The 13,374-nt window shown below is 39.1% G+C and overlaps 1 long non-coding RNA gene and 1 other non-coding gene across 2 annotated transcripts; one reads left to right on the top strand and one right to left on the bottom strand.

The window, feature by feature from the left end:
* Positions 1-4,422: 4,422 nt before the first annotated feature.
* Positions 4,423-11,387, top strand: LOC131893917 (uncharacterized). Its single transcript, XR_009374769.1, has 2 exons — positions 4,423-5,926; positions 10,819-11,387. It is a non-coding gene; the product is annotated as an uncharacterized LOC131893917 (long non-coding RNA).
* Positions 8,486-8,550, bottom strand: LOC131894030 (small nucleolar RNA SNORD29). Its single transcript, XR_009374817.1, has one exon. It is a non-coding gene; the product is annotated as a small nucleolar RNA SNORD29 (small nucleolar RNA).
* Positions 11,388-13,374: the final 1,987 nt, after the last annotated feature.

Below are 13,374 nucleotides of genomic sequence, written 5' to 3'. Positions count from 1 at the left end.
AATGCTGGCCTTCGAGTCCGGAGTCAGGAGAGCAATTTCATGTGGCGGCACAGCCACTGGATGACTTCTTTTCTTCATAATTATTAACACTTAGATGCAGTTTTAAATACTCCACCCCCACACACACCAGAAATCCAGCAGCTAATTATTATGATTGAAGTGATTACTTTGATTTCTGAGGATTTTGTTATCCTGTAATAGAATCTGGGTGTGAAATTAATGTGTAATTGAACAAGACTGCATAATCAAGACTAATTGCCCTGGCTTACTAAAGAAGTCTTCACCAATGTTGGCCGCTTCTGGGTTGCTGTTTTGGTTGGGAATCTTCGAAGGGTCATTGGATAGAAAAGAAAGTATTGTGAGAAAGAAAAATCAAGACAACAATACCAGAGAGGTAGGATGAGTTTGCCTTGAGTGCTTGGAGGTGAAGAGTCTTGTAGCACTGATTCACATCAATCTGCCAGTGCTGGCTAGCCTGTAATCACGTTTGTACTGGTTCATACAAAAATGAAAAAAGTGCAGAGGACATAAAAAGTAGATCAGTGACTAAAATATTTAAATTGAATTTTTTCTGAAATTATGAATTTTTTTCTGTTTTCATTGGGAAGGATTGCTTCTTTTGTGAACTAATCATATATACTAGTACAAATTAAAAGCTTTAAAATGTCATCAAATGGTAAAACAGAACCTTAACCTTGCCATACTGAAGAAGATTGTATTCTGTAGAAATGTATGGAAATAGTACACAAAAGATCACCTACTAAGTTTTAAAACATACTTGCGTATCCATTCCCTGTGTCTCCCCAGCAGAATCGTTGTGCTCTGATTTATATGCAACATGGGTTTTTCCCATTTGAAAAGGAAGGGTTGTTTCCTCAGCTCTTGAAATGACTCTTCCATAAGATGCCCAGACTCCCCGAAACACCGTTTTAGAAGCAACGGTTTAGATCAGGTTTAGAAAAATGGTTTTCCCCTTTAAACCTTCATACTCTTTTTTCATCATTATTATTTTTTTAAATTTATTTTACATACCAACCAGTTTCTGCTCCCTCCTTTCCTTTCGTTCTCTCCCCTCACCTCTTTTCTACCCTCTAGTTCCCCATCCACTCATCAGAAAGGGTAAGGCCTCCCATGGGACTCAACAAAGCATGGCATATCAAGTTGAGGCAGGACCAAGCTCCTCCCCACTGCATCAAGGCTGAGCAAGGCATCCCACCATAGGGAATAAAACCTTCACATTCTTGATGTTTTATGATGGAACACACTTTGAGGTGAGGACCGTTTTGTGCATCGTAGGCTAATCAGTGTCTAACATATCTATGTAATCAATGTCAGCAACATCCACAAGTTGGAATTGTGAGAACATGAATGTTGATAGTTGGATGTCTTCTTAAGGGGCAAACACACTCCTAGTTGAGATCCTTGTTGTTGAAAACAGATTGACACATAGAGTTAGACTGTGGCGCATAAAATTTTATTTTATTTTGCTGATTTTAAATCCTACTACCTTTCCTCTGTTTAAACTAAGTTTTGGCCTGAGGGAAATGAAGGTCACAGCTGAAGTGCAAAGAGAAACAATGAGATAATGCTCAGCTTCCGATATCTCAAGGACCAGATCCTTGATTAAACAATGAATTTAGAGGAATGCTTTGCTAGCCTGTTTTACCTGGCATGGGTTGTGAACCCCAAACCCTCTGGGCTGGAAGAGATATGCTTGGGATTTTTAAAAGGAAGCATGGGTGTTAGTTGAGGTGTGAGAGCCCTGGGTGTAGGATGAGGGAGTGGGACAAAATTGTCTTTAAGTCAAGAGGCCTCTGGGTCCAGAGGATCTTCCCAGTGACTTCTCAGCCAGTCCTGACATCGGAGGGGGATCTGTGCAAGGATCAAACAGGAACAATACAAGGGGTGATGGTGGTGATTCCATCACAGGGGAGAAACTGATGGAAGCTTAATGTCACCCCTAGGGGGGAGGGGTGAAGTAAAACCAGAAACGTGAAGCAACTGAATCCACCTCAATGTGATTAACTTATACTTCCTTCACTATGCAGAATGGAGCGAAGATGGAAACTAATTCCTCTTCATCCTCACTGTCTTTGGGTTTCTATCACTGCAATGAAACACCTTGAACCACATTTCTGTTTCACTGTTCATCATCAAAAGAAGTTGAGGCAGGAATTTAAACTGGGCAGGGATCTGGAAGCAGGAGCTGATGTAGAGGCCATGGAGGGGTGCTGCTTACTGGCTTGTTCTTCATGGCTTGCTCATCCTGCTTTCTTACAGAACCTGGGACCATGAGCCCAAGAATGACCTCACCCACAATGATTGTTCCTTACCATATCAATCACTAGTTAAGAAAATGTCCTACAAATGCTTGCCTATAGCCTGATATTATGGAGACATTTTTCAATTGAGGTTCTCTCCTCTCGGATGACTTTAGCTTGTGTCAAGTTGATATAAAACAATCCAGTCCACCTACCTTTCATATGTTCCAAGGTCTGACAATGAAATCATCTAATAAATGAAACACTTTCATTCAACTGGACCAAATACTTGAAAAAAATACATACTTGTAATAAAAGCTAAATTCACCTGTGTTAACATTTAGTGAATAAAGCAACATCTAGATAACTGGAAATAAAGATCATTCAGATTTAAAAGTCTCTAGTCTACTTTTAAACGCTTCTGTAAATAAAATGGATGCATATATAGCAGACCAGACAATGAACAGATATGGGGTAAAGTAAATGTAGTCAAGTATTAATTACAGATTCTGTATAGTATTTGAGGCATTCACTGTGCAGTCTTTACTTTTTCTATGCATAATACTCATGTCAACAAAACAAAGGATTAAGTCACTCTGGATGTTAATTGTACTTTGGTATTTGGGTTGAGTTATATAGCAGTAGAAATATTTGGAATAGTTGTATTGTATTATACAATATGTTGCACACATATGTATAATACGTACACAACTGTCAACAAGAGAAAGTCAAGTGCCCACTCTTCTTCTCTCCACACTGTTCCCAGCTGCTGCACACAATCGAGGAGCCTTATTAAGGTTAGCTGGCATTATCCCCATTTGTCCTTGTTTCTCATATTTCACAGATCCCTCTGGAATTTTCTAATAACTGTACAGTAGTGTGCTGTGGTTCATCATCTTGACTTGACACACTTTGTGGGGAGAATGTAAATAAAAATACTTCTCACTCCCATCAAGGCCTTTGAAACATAAATTAGGATTCCTTATCCTAATTTTCTGCTGACGAGTCTTAAAGGCAGAGTTAAAACAAAATTCTTGAACCAGCAAACTTGCTTCTACAAGTACAAAGGAATTTCAATAGTAGCCCCAGGAAGGAATGGATGAAACTGTCAGTCACAGAAAAGAATTTAAGGTGGGGAAAAACGGGTGCTTCATCAAATGGGAGAATTCAAATGTTGCAGCATGTCACTGACCCCGGTACTGAGTCTCACATTCTCTGAATCCCTGAAGAGAGGGGATGGTGAGGTGCTTCCATTAAGACCCATGAAAAAGCATTCATACCCCATATGTTCTTTCCATGCACCATTTATCACATGTAGCAATATTGAGCCTTAAGAACTACTAGCATGCAGCCATTCAGAATGTTTGTAAGACTTTTAAAAACTGAAGTACAATTAATGTATAATAAAATCCATAGATATTAAATATTCAATTTTGTCAAGTTTGGCTATGTAAATTTTATCCTTAAATATCTATAATGTACTTGACTTTTTAAAAAATAGGGCTTGGAATGTAAAGTAATAGAGTGTTTATTGAATGTGTGTGAGGAACTGAGTTTGATTCATAGAACCACAAAAAAATAGGTCTTTTTAGGTATCTTGTTATGAACAGTGGCGTGAAATGAACATTAGGCATTCTGAGTGATTATCTGAAATGGCAAATGCTGGTGAGTCTCCTTTGATCTCATACATTTTCAGGGGAGGAATAAAACTAATTGACAATAAATATTTTTAATTTACATACTTTGAAAATCTTGAAACTGGGGAGTCTTGACCAACAGATTACAAAGAAATTAAACATCATTGTAGTTGACAGAGATTAACTCTCCCCGATATTGTTCTATTATTTTCAGAACTTTTAAGAACAAAAATTCTGCCTCTTAAAGGAAGAAATTGACAGCTACCATGGTTCTAGCTGTAGCCTTTGCTTAGAGGACTCCTGTCCCCTGGCATTGCCCCTGTGTGTCTGCTACCCGAGAAGCTATTCTCCGGCATGGTATAGGGCCAGACACTGTACTGGCCTGCCTGGAGTGTGCAGTGCTGTATTCTTACATTGTGTCTAGCAGCTCCTGACTTCAAATGAAACATTACATACAACTATTCTGTGGAATTTATTGGATGGGTATTCTACAGCCTTTATCTTTATTGAACTAGCTCCTGAATTCCATCCCCAAGGTCTATATTGTATTCGGAGAAAACCAGTTCCCCAAAGTTCTCTGGGCTATGTATGCAAACATGCAAGCATGCATGCATATGCATAAATGTAATAAAAATACAAATATTTCTTATTAAAAGAAATATATGCAGGGCTCGAGAGATGGCTCAGAGGTTAAGAGCACTGACTGCTTTTCCAGAGGACCTGGGTTGAATTCCCAGTACAGTAGGCTCACAACTGTCTATAACTCCAGTTCTAGGAAACCTGACACCCTCACACAGACATACATTCAGGCAAAAACACCAATGCACATAAAATAAAACAATAAAAAATATGCTAAGGTAGAATGGATAGATGGTAGGCTTTGGAATTCAGAAAACAAATCGTGCCTATTTTACTGTTCGCTTACACTCTCTTGGCTTTAGAATTTTATGCACAGAGTCTGAGAAAGTCACACAATCAAGGAAAAGACAAACATTGACTTTAATGTGAGACAATGTAGAGTTCCTTGATAAACTCTCATCTCCAGTATCAGTGATAGTTATTGCAATACTATCTTTCCAATAAGACTGAATTTGAGATAATACTTTAAAAGCTCTTGGACCAGTTTCTGCTCAATAAATAGCATTCCTAACTACCAATCTAGCAGTAGAGGACAGACTATTATTTCAGGATGAATTACCATGATCTTGGTCATTTGACTAGCCTTTTTGTTTTCCTTGCTTTTCACAAATTCAGTTGTGGAAGGTACCTGGAGAGATTTTTTTCCCTGCAGGACAGCTTGAATTATTCTGATTTTTCACTTGATTTCAGAAGTGTCTAATTCCAGGGGAGACAACCCAGATGCAGATTATAAACTTGCATAATGGACCTGCTCATGTGGAGAAAACCTGTGGTTTCCTGGCAGTGAACTTGGTTACACCAAGACAAGAATGGCCCTTGAGCAGGGCTGGAGCAGAATCACTTTTCTCAATATGAGCCCTGCACAAACCAATGGACGGCCACTGCACAGGCGGAGGCCTGTGTGAGGGCCATTGAGCGTTACCCGTTTCTCTAATGCATCATAATTAAACACCTGTGCTCAATAACCTCTCGCAGCTCCACTGTGGAGAGTTGCTCGATGCTACAGTTCCTGAGGTTTTCCATCTTCCACTTGAGAGGGTGGTCTCAAGGCTACGCTTTGGCTCCCGTAGGAAAAGAAATAGCAGCTTCCTCCCATAGAAAGATTTCTTCCCCAGTTGTAGATCTCAGGGCTTTTCAAGGACACTCATGGAAGAAAAAAGCATTTTGTGCAACGTGGGAAGAATGTTTGGTTTCTCAAACTTAGCAATGATGAAAGTATATTGCATAATGGTGAAACAACATGGAAACAGTGGTTTTTACTTTGCTTGTTTTAGAAGCCATCCATGCAGAGGAGAGAATGTGGTGATTTTTGAATGAAACTGGCTGTGGGAAGAAACCATGCATTATCCTGGTGCACCAGTGTTGCTATGCCCCATGCAGCTGAGCAGAGTGAGTCTTTCAGGTTGTCACACTCAGCTGCAGTTCACATCAGCATTGCACAGGACTCTTCTTTCATCTGCAGCAACAGACAGCAAACCGGTTCGGCCCGAGGCTAAAAGTGTGACTTGAGTGATGTCTGTCTTCAACTTGTATGGCTTCCTTTTCTAGGTGCTAACCTCACATATTGGATGTTTCGTCTCTTGGCTCTTTAAGCCATTCTCCCTGATGAAACACAAAGTAGTCCAACTGAGGGGTGCTGTTTGTTGAAAATCTCTCTCTCTCTCTCTCTCTCTCTCTCTCTCTCTCTCTCTCTCTCTCTCTCTCTCTCTCAGCTATGCAAACTGATCAAGGCACATTTTTTTTCTTCTGAGTCCTGTGCTATAGATGAATGGATTCTTACAACGAAGGTGAGGTTGTTTTTTTATCATGCCCTGTGGACTTAGTGTCACAGGTGAGTTGCACCCACAATATGTTCAAGACTCATTTTTTCCATTTTTCTTTATTAAGAAATTTTCTACTCACTCTACATACCACCCACAGATCCCACCTCCTCCCTCCTCCCATCTCCCAGCCCTCCCTCCCAAGACACCCCACATCCCCACATCCCCCAAATCAAGGTCTCCCATGGGGAGTCAGCAGAGCCTAGCATACTGAGCCTAGGCAGGTCCAAGCTCCTTCCCACTGTACCAAGGCTGTGCAAGGCACCACACCATAGGCACCGGATTCCCAAAAGCCTGCGCATGCACCAGCGATGGATCCCAATCCCCCTGCCTGGGTGGTCCCCAAACAGTTCGAGACAAATAACTGTCAAGACTCATCTTTGTGCACTTATCATTTAAAAAGAGAATGTCTGTGGTTTGTACTTGGTCACTTTTCCAGCATCTACTCCTAACAAAATGTGTTCTCTAACCTAGGTATTTTGATTTTAATCTTTATTTTCTAACAACTAGTGAAAGGCATGGTGAGGGACATTCCTTATTCAAAAATACAGAAGAACTAGGAGATCCCTTCAGAGACACCACATATGAGGAAATTCCCCCGACTTTCTGAATTACATCACAGTAAGTGACACACACTTGGTAGAGTTCTGTACTCAAAATATTCTTCTCTGTGTGAACTCTGCCCCCACCATAATTCCAGAAAACCTTACAATTCTATATCATAGAAAAAGCTAGAGCCGGGCGGTGGTGGCGCACGCCTTTAATCCCAGCACTCGGGAGGCAGAGCCAGGCGGATCTCTGTGAGTTCGAGGCCAGCCTGGACTACCAAGTGAGTCCCAGGAAAGGTGCAAAGCTACACAGAGAAACCCTGTCTCGAAAAACCAAAAAAAAAAAAAAAAAAAAAAAGCTAGAGTAATACATCATGACTGTGAGTTTCCTGATGAAATCCTGCAATTTGCCATTTTTGGAATCAAATACTCTCCTTCCACTCAGAGATACTGAGTCTGAAGTCATTTCTAGGAATAGCTACCCCACATTTTTACATTTTTTTTCAGGATTTGATGACATTACCTTGATTTCATAGAGACAATCATGGTTCTCAAGTAGGATGTCATCTATTCTTTGAGATGCAAACTAATATTGAAACATCATCTCTCAATTTTCGTTTACAGAAACATAGGTTTGCATTTGTCTTCAGAGAATTTTGTTCATATTACAGATCCTCTTAATTTTTCTATGTCTCTTAACACTATTTCCTTTCTCAATCAAAAAGAAATATTTTTTCAACTTTCCAGCCTTTTCTTTTATTTACACAAATGTGATTTCTCCCATCTTAACAAGAAAAATAAGTTCGTTAAATCGTCAGACTTTTCTTAATCTTTCAACTCTTTCCTTAATTTTTATCTTCAAGCGTTGGTAGTGTTTTCTCCTGACCACACACTGTACTTGCTTCTTCACCATCAATGGACTCTTTAATCCCTACACTGAGCTTTTGACATCTCCATACTATGAAGGCTGATGGATTCTGAACTACTCTGTCCCATGGAGACAGGAAGCAGGCCTGTGTAACTGAATATTCTTAACTTCCTTCCATGGCATTTTCATTTTGTCCTATCATTTTGAATCCTGGAGTTCTTCCAGTCAACCATACACATGGGATAGGTCCTTTTTATTTCTGGTTGTCTTTTCCCACTTTACACTTGTCCTCAGATGAGCTTGTTTAAGCCAAGGACTTTATCCACATTCTGAAGATGAACAGCTTTGTATTGGCATCTCTATCACAGATCTCTATTTTGAGTTCTTATTGTGTTTTAAAAGACTAAAAAACAAATTTATTAGGAAAATGAAGATGACGCACAATCTTGAGTAGTTAAATTATAGAAGGGTCGGAAGTATCCTGATGTCTTTGAAGACTTGGATTCTGTTTGCATGTGCCTCACTATTCCCACAGATCTCACTTCACCCTGGACTTGAGTGAGGAGATGGCTTGATTTTCCTGGTCTGATCCCTTGGCTCTAGGCATGACATTAAATCTCTGAAACATTAAATCTGCTAACAAGACCTGGTAAAAGAGTAAAATGCTGTGCAATAGGCCACATTCACGCCTATCCCCCAAGTCTGTCCTATAGTTTCTCAGGTGTTCATGTGTTTTCATTGGCAGTAATGGTGAGGTGCTTTGACTCATCACAGAAACCACTACTTACCGGTGTTATCTCTTGAATGTACTACTGGATCTCCATGAACGTGTTTGTCACATCCCCTGTGCTTCATCCTACATCATAATCCTGTTCCTCATTAAGAACATGCTATGCACCTAGATTTTCACACTGGACCTTGAAGAGTCTTTCTGCATTCTTCCAATTCCCTGTCTTCTTAACATATGCCAGTTCGTTATCAATCTTTCCTCCTAATTATCATTTTTAAAAATTTTAGTCTTGTTGAACTATGCCTGACAATATTATATATACACATATATTCAATGTATAAAATAATATTTTGATATGCATTATGAAATTACTACACAGTTAATTATCACACCCATCATCTCACTTTTTCATGTGTGTGTATGGTGAGACTACTTCAAACAGACTTAGAACATTGAAATATATCTTCTCCTTTTTGTCCTATTACTAGTATTTCATTTCAGGATTTCATCACTGTTGTCTGCCCCACCTCAACAGCATCCTGACTGGTATGATTAAGACAGAGACAGAGAAATTAGTTAAAAGCTTCACAGTAACTTAGGTTCCAGAGGAAGTTAGTCACAACCAGGGTAATGACTGAGGGACAGAGATGAGAAAAAGTAATGGCAGAGTAAGCAGTTGAAGGAGACAGAAGAAGTGTATGAAACAGCTGTGAAAATTTGGGGAGAAAGTTGATGAGGGAAATGAGGTTATTATTTTTTTGCCACAGCCAGAGCTGTAGCCAAAGGGCAATATGTGGAGGCCCCATTCTATACTCAGCTCTAGTATATAGCTGAAGAGAAGTTGAAATGGATTGAGATATTTATGCAAGTTGAGATGGAAGTAAAGATATGTTGCATGAGGAGGTGCATAACTCCTTGGAATGTAGAATGCATAATCAAGGAAGCAACATACATTCCTAGATACCCTAATTCTAGTCTCTGGAACCCTGAAGGTTACCCTAGGATTCAAAAAGTGACTTGACAAGTGACATCAAAAATCTTGAGGTGACAAGATTCTCCTGGCTGTTCCAGTGTGTTGTAACTGTCATTAGACATACCCTTAGCAGAGGGAAGCTGAAGAGGCTAAGGAGTTATGATGAACAGGGGTTGGAGTGAGGTGTTCTGAAGGTAGAAGTAGGGACTATGACCCAAAGGACACTGGAAGTATGAGAAGGGAGAAAAGTCATGAATATGGATTTTCCAACTACAGCTTATTCCATAGGGGCTAACTCTGCTGACACCTTCATCTGAGTTCAGAGAAAGTGATTTTAGACTTCCAGCTTTTAGAATAGCAAGTGGATAAATTCAAATTGGTTTAAGGCACTTAAGCCAGGGATAATTTGTTGTAGCAGCAAGAGGAAAAGTTAATAGGAAAGTCACTCATGGATGGAGTTCAGACAGAAAGACATGCATGAAGGAACGCAAGCTAGATTACAGGGAATACCTGAACAGAGGAGTCTACAGCATAGTCAAGTCCTTGGCCATGAAAGTTCAAGTAAAGATGTACAGAGACAGGAAAAAGCAGATCAAAAAGCCCAGGACAGGATGAGGAAGTGAATACTTTAATTAAAGTAATTGGCTGAGTAGTTTACCAATGATATAATTTACTCAAGCAAATCCAAATCTATGCCAATTCTGCTTCAAATTGCAATAGTATAAAAATCACTAAGGATGGAGCTGAAAATCTACCAAAAAACTTTGCTCATGCAGTCAACAAATTTAGGACTGAAAGACAAGTATGCAGTAAAATAGTAGCTGAATACTTTCCTGGATATTGTGACTTTTCGTTTAGACATAATAATGGTGTCAGAGATCGTCCCTCACATCCCTAAATATGGATTGACCCAGTTGTTAGCAAAGTTCACAGTAGCCCAGTCTATGCTGGAATAGAGATGGCAAAAAGTTGAAAATTAAATAAGATGAAAACGTGTGACATACCTATTTAAGTTTGTTTTTTTTTTTAATATGGGAAATTCTCACTCAAAGTGAGACTCAAATCACAATCAAATTAGTGATAGATATGAGGGTCATAGCAGTTTGGAAACTAAACTACGTAAGATTCCATTGTACAGAGACGTTAGCAAGTATGTTGTATTTGTCTGGATATCAAATGTCCCTACTTGCTTTGAAGGCGTGTTTCCCAGCGTTATTTTGAAGGCTGTGGAGCTTTTGGAAGGCCTGGCTGGTAGACGTCACTAGAGGTAGAGCTTTAAAGGTTGCACTCAGGCCTAGCTCTGATATAACGCTCTGCTTTCTGCTTTGCCTTATGTTAACAGGACACTGATGCATCACACAGACATAGCTGGTCCAGGCTCTAAGCCTTCCCCAACATAGACCGTTCCTCTAAACCTGTGAGCCAGAATGAACATCTTCTTCATTAATTGCTTCCGTTTGATATTTTGCTGCCAGAGGAAGAAAAAAAAATAATGGATAAAGATGCATTTGGTTGGCTGTACACTCAAAGAACAGGAAACCAGGTTTATCTGGAAACTGGTCAAAAAGATGACACTCCATGGATTATCTCATCAGAAAACATCTATGTATCCTATCTACTTATGGCGTCACCTATGAAATTCCATCTTTCTATTACAATTGGATGGCTTATTTATAGAGAAACCCGTCACTTTTCTCTGCATCACTTCTCCTCTCCTGTGGGCTCCTACTGCTGTGAACTCCACATTGGCGGACTATAAACCCATCCAAAGGGAAACTTCTACAGCTTCATCATTAGTTTGACTCTATGTTTTTATTCTGTAAGCAATAAAACTATATGTCCCTGGCTAAATGTAAATAGATAAGGTTTAGTATTATCTTTCTGGAGATAAACTATAATGGTTGAGTTTTCCACTTTGAATCATTTAATGGATTTTTTCCACTTGGTGGTTTTTTATACACCAATGAAACATGTAAAGTGTGACATTAAATTGCATAAGGGTATAAGCAGCATTAACGTGGTAAGATTGGAAAATTCTTCTCAAAGTTCTTTCCTCTGATACATTTTGAAGTCAGCAAATCAAGTTGTCTTGAACAATAATGTATTTCAACTCATATTAATCATTTTAACATCGTAAGAATAATAATACTGACTTCTTGCATCAAAATACATTAGAATAGAGGCTAGAAAAGCATGGACCATAGGCCACACCTGGTCAACGGTCTATTACTGTGACTACAGTTTGATGGGAACTCCACCAGCCTTTTGCCCTTATATAATGTCTGTGTTTATTTTAGTTAAATCTATGATGTCAGATTTTAATGGTTGTGCCAGAAATCTCGTTTGACAGAACTTAAATATTTATCAAGCCCTTTTAGAAAAAAACTCACTGATTCCTATGTTAGAAAGTCATATGTACATGTACTATTTAGATAGTGTCTTATTTTTGCCATGCACCATATTTTGATATTAATTTTCTTTTAAAATTTCATCTTTACAAGTTATTTACATATAATTACAAATTATTGAATATCCTCAGAATCCTTGTTTCATTGTCCAAACTTCCCTTTGATAATATACTGTTTGTGAGTTTCAGAAACAAGGAGCCTGTCTTCCACAGTCTACTATTGTAGTTCTAGAAAGGTCTTTATATAATGTCAATATCATTCTTGCTTCTTGACATTTGTGCTGTAATAAAGTTTTGTCCTTTTGTGTAGTTTCCAAACTAAGTTAAAATTTCTCTTACTGGTGATGGCGTCTCTGATGCTGTTTTTATGAACTTTCTGATATTGACCCTTCACTTTATTACTAACTTACCCTTTATGCAAAATGGGACCAAAATCCAGGGCTTATCCTTAGAAGATGAAGCCTTATCTGGGTTCTTGATTACTATATAGTCCTACATGTCCAGTGGAGAGGAACTTTTTTGTTTGTGCTACAGCTTATGTATGTGATTGTTTGCTTCGTCTTTTACACTTCCAACCTCTCCCCTTCCAATTTTTTTCTGTGTTTCCACTCCCTCTCACATCAATGAGCACTTCTTTAATTATTGATACACACATATAAAACCTGCTGACCCCATTTAGTGTTATTCATATATATGAGTGTGTTTAGTGATAATCCCTTGGCACTGGATAACGTTTCTGGGGGCTTGTCCCTAGAGAAGACTGATTTGCTCTCTCTTAGTAGCCATTGATTGCTTGTGGCTCTTTGTCTAGGGGTGGGGTCTTGTAAGATTTACCCCATTCATGTTGGAATGTCAATTGGTGTTGTCTTTATACAGGTCTTGTTTAAGAAGCCATATTGTTGAAATCTCATGGGTGCATCTCCCTATCATATACAGAAGACACTATGTTACAGAAGTTGTCTTGGTCCTGTGGCTTTTACATTATGCCCCTTGTTTCATGATGTTTCCTGAGCTTTAAGTGCAGGGGTTGTGTTGTAGATGTATCAATTGGGAATGCACACCCCATTGTTAGTTCTCTGCATTTTGACCAGTTGTGAATTTCTGTAATGGTCTCCACCTGCTGTGAAAAATAAAAATCTTTGTTGAGGGGTGAGTGTTCCCCTTAGATGTGGATATAAGGACAAGTATTTAGAATACAATTGGAAACTGCAGTGGTTTAGGAAAGTGGTTGTAGTAGGTTTGGATCTAGTGTTCATGATCTCACTAGTTGTACGTAGTTGGCTAGGGTGCCCAGGATTAACTCCCTCCTATTAAATGGACCGTATGTCCAGTTAGGTATCTGTTGGTTACCTCCAAGATAGAAGTGTCACTATTACACCCTTTGTTAGATTTTGCCATGCTGGTCATGGCTGTGGTTTGTAGGCTGTACAGCTGCATAAGACTTTACTTGGAATTATTTCTTAATTAAAATATTTTCCAGGGCTTATTTGT

The sequence above is a fragment of the Peromyscus eremicus genome, chromosome 16_21 (assembly GCF_949786415.1).
Source record: "Peromyscus eremicus chromosome 16_21, PerEre_H2_v1, whole genome shotgun sequence".
Classification (NCBI taxonomy): domain Eukaryota; kingdom Metazoa; phylum Chordata; class Mammalia; order Rodentia; family Cricetidae; genus Peromyscus; species Peromyscus eremicus.
Note: the sequence above shows the minus strand (reverse complement) of the source record. Positions and strands in the feature narration are given on the sequence as shown.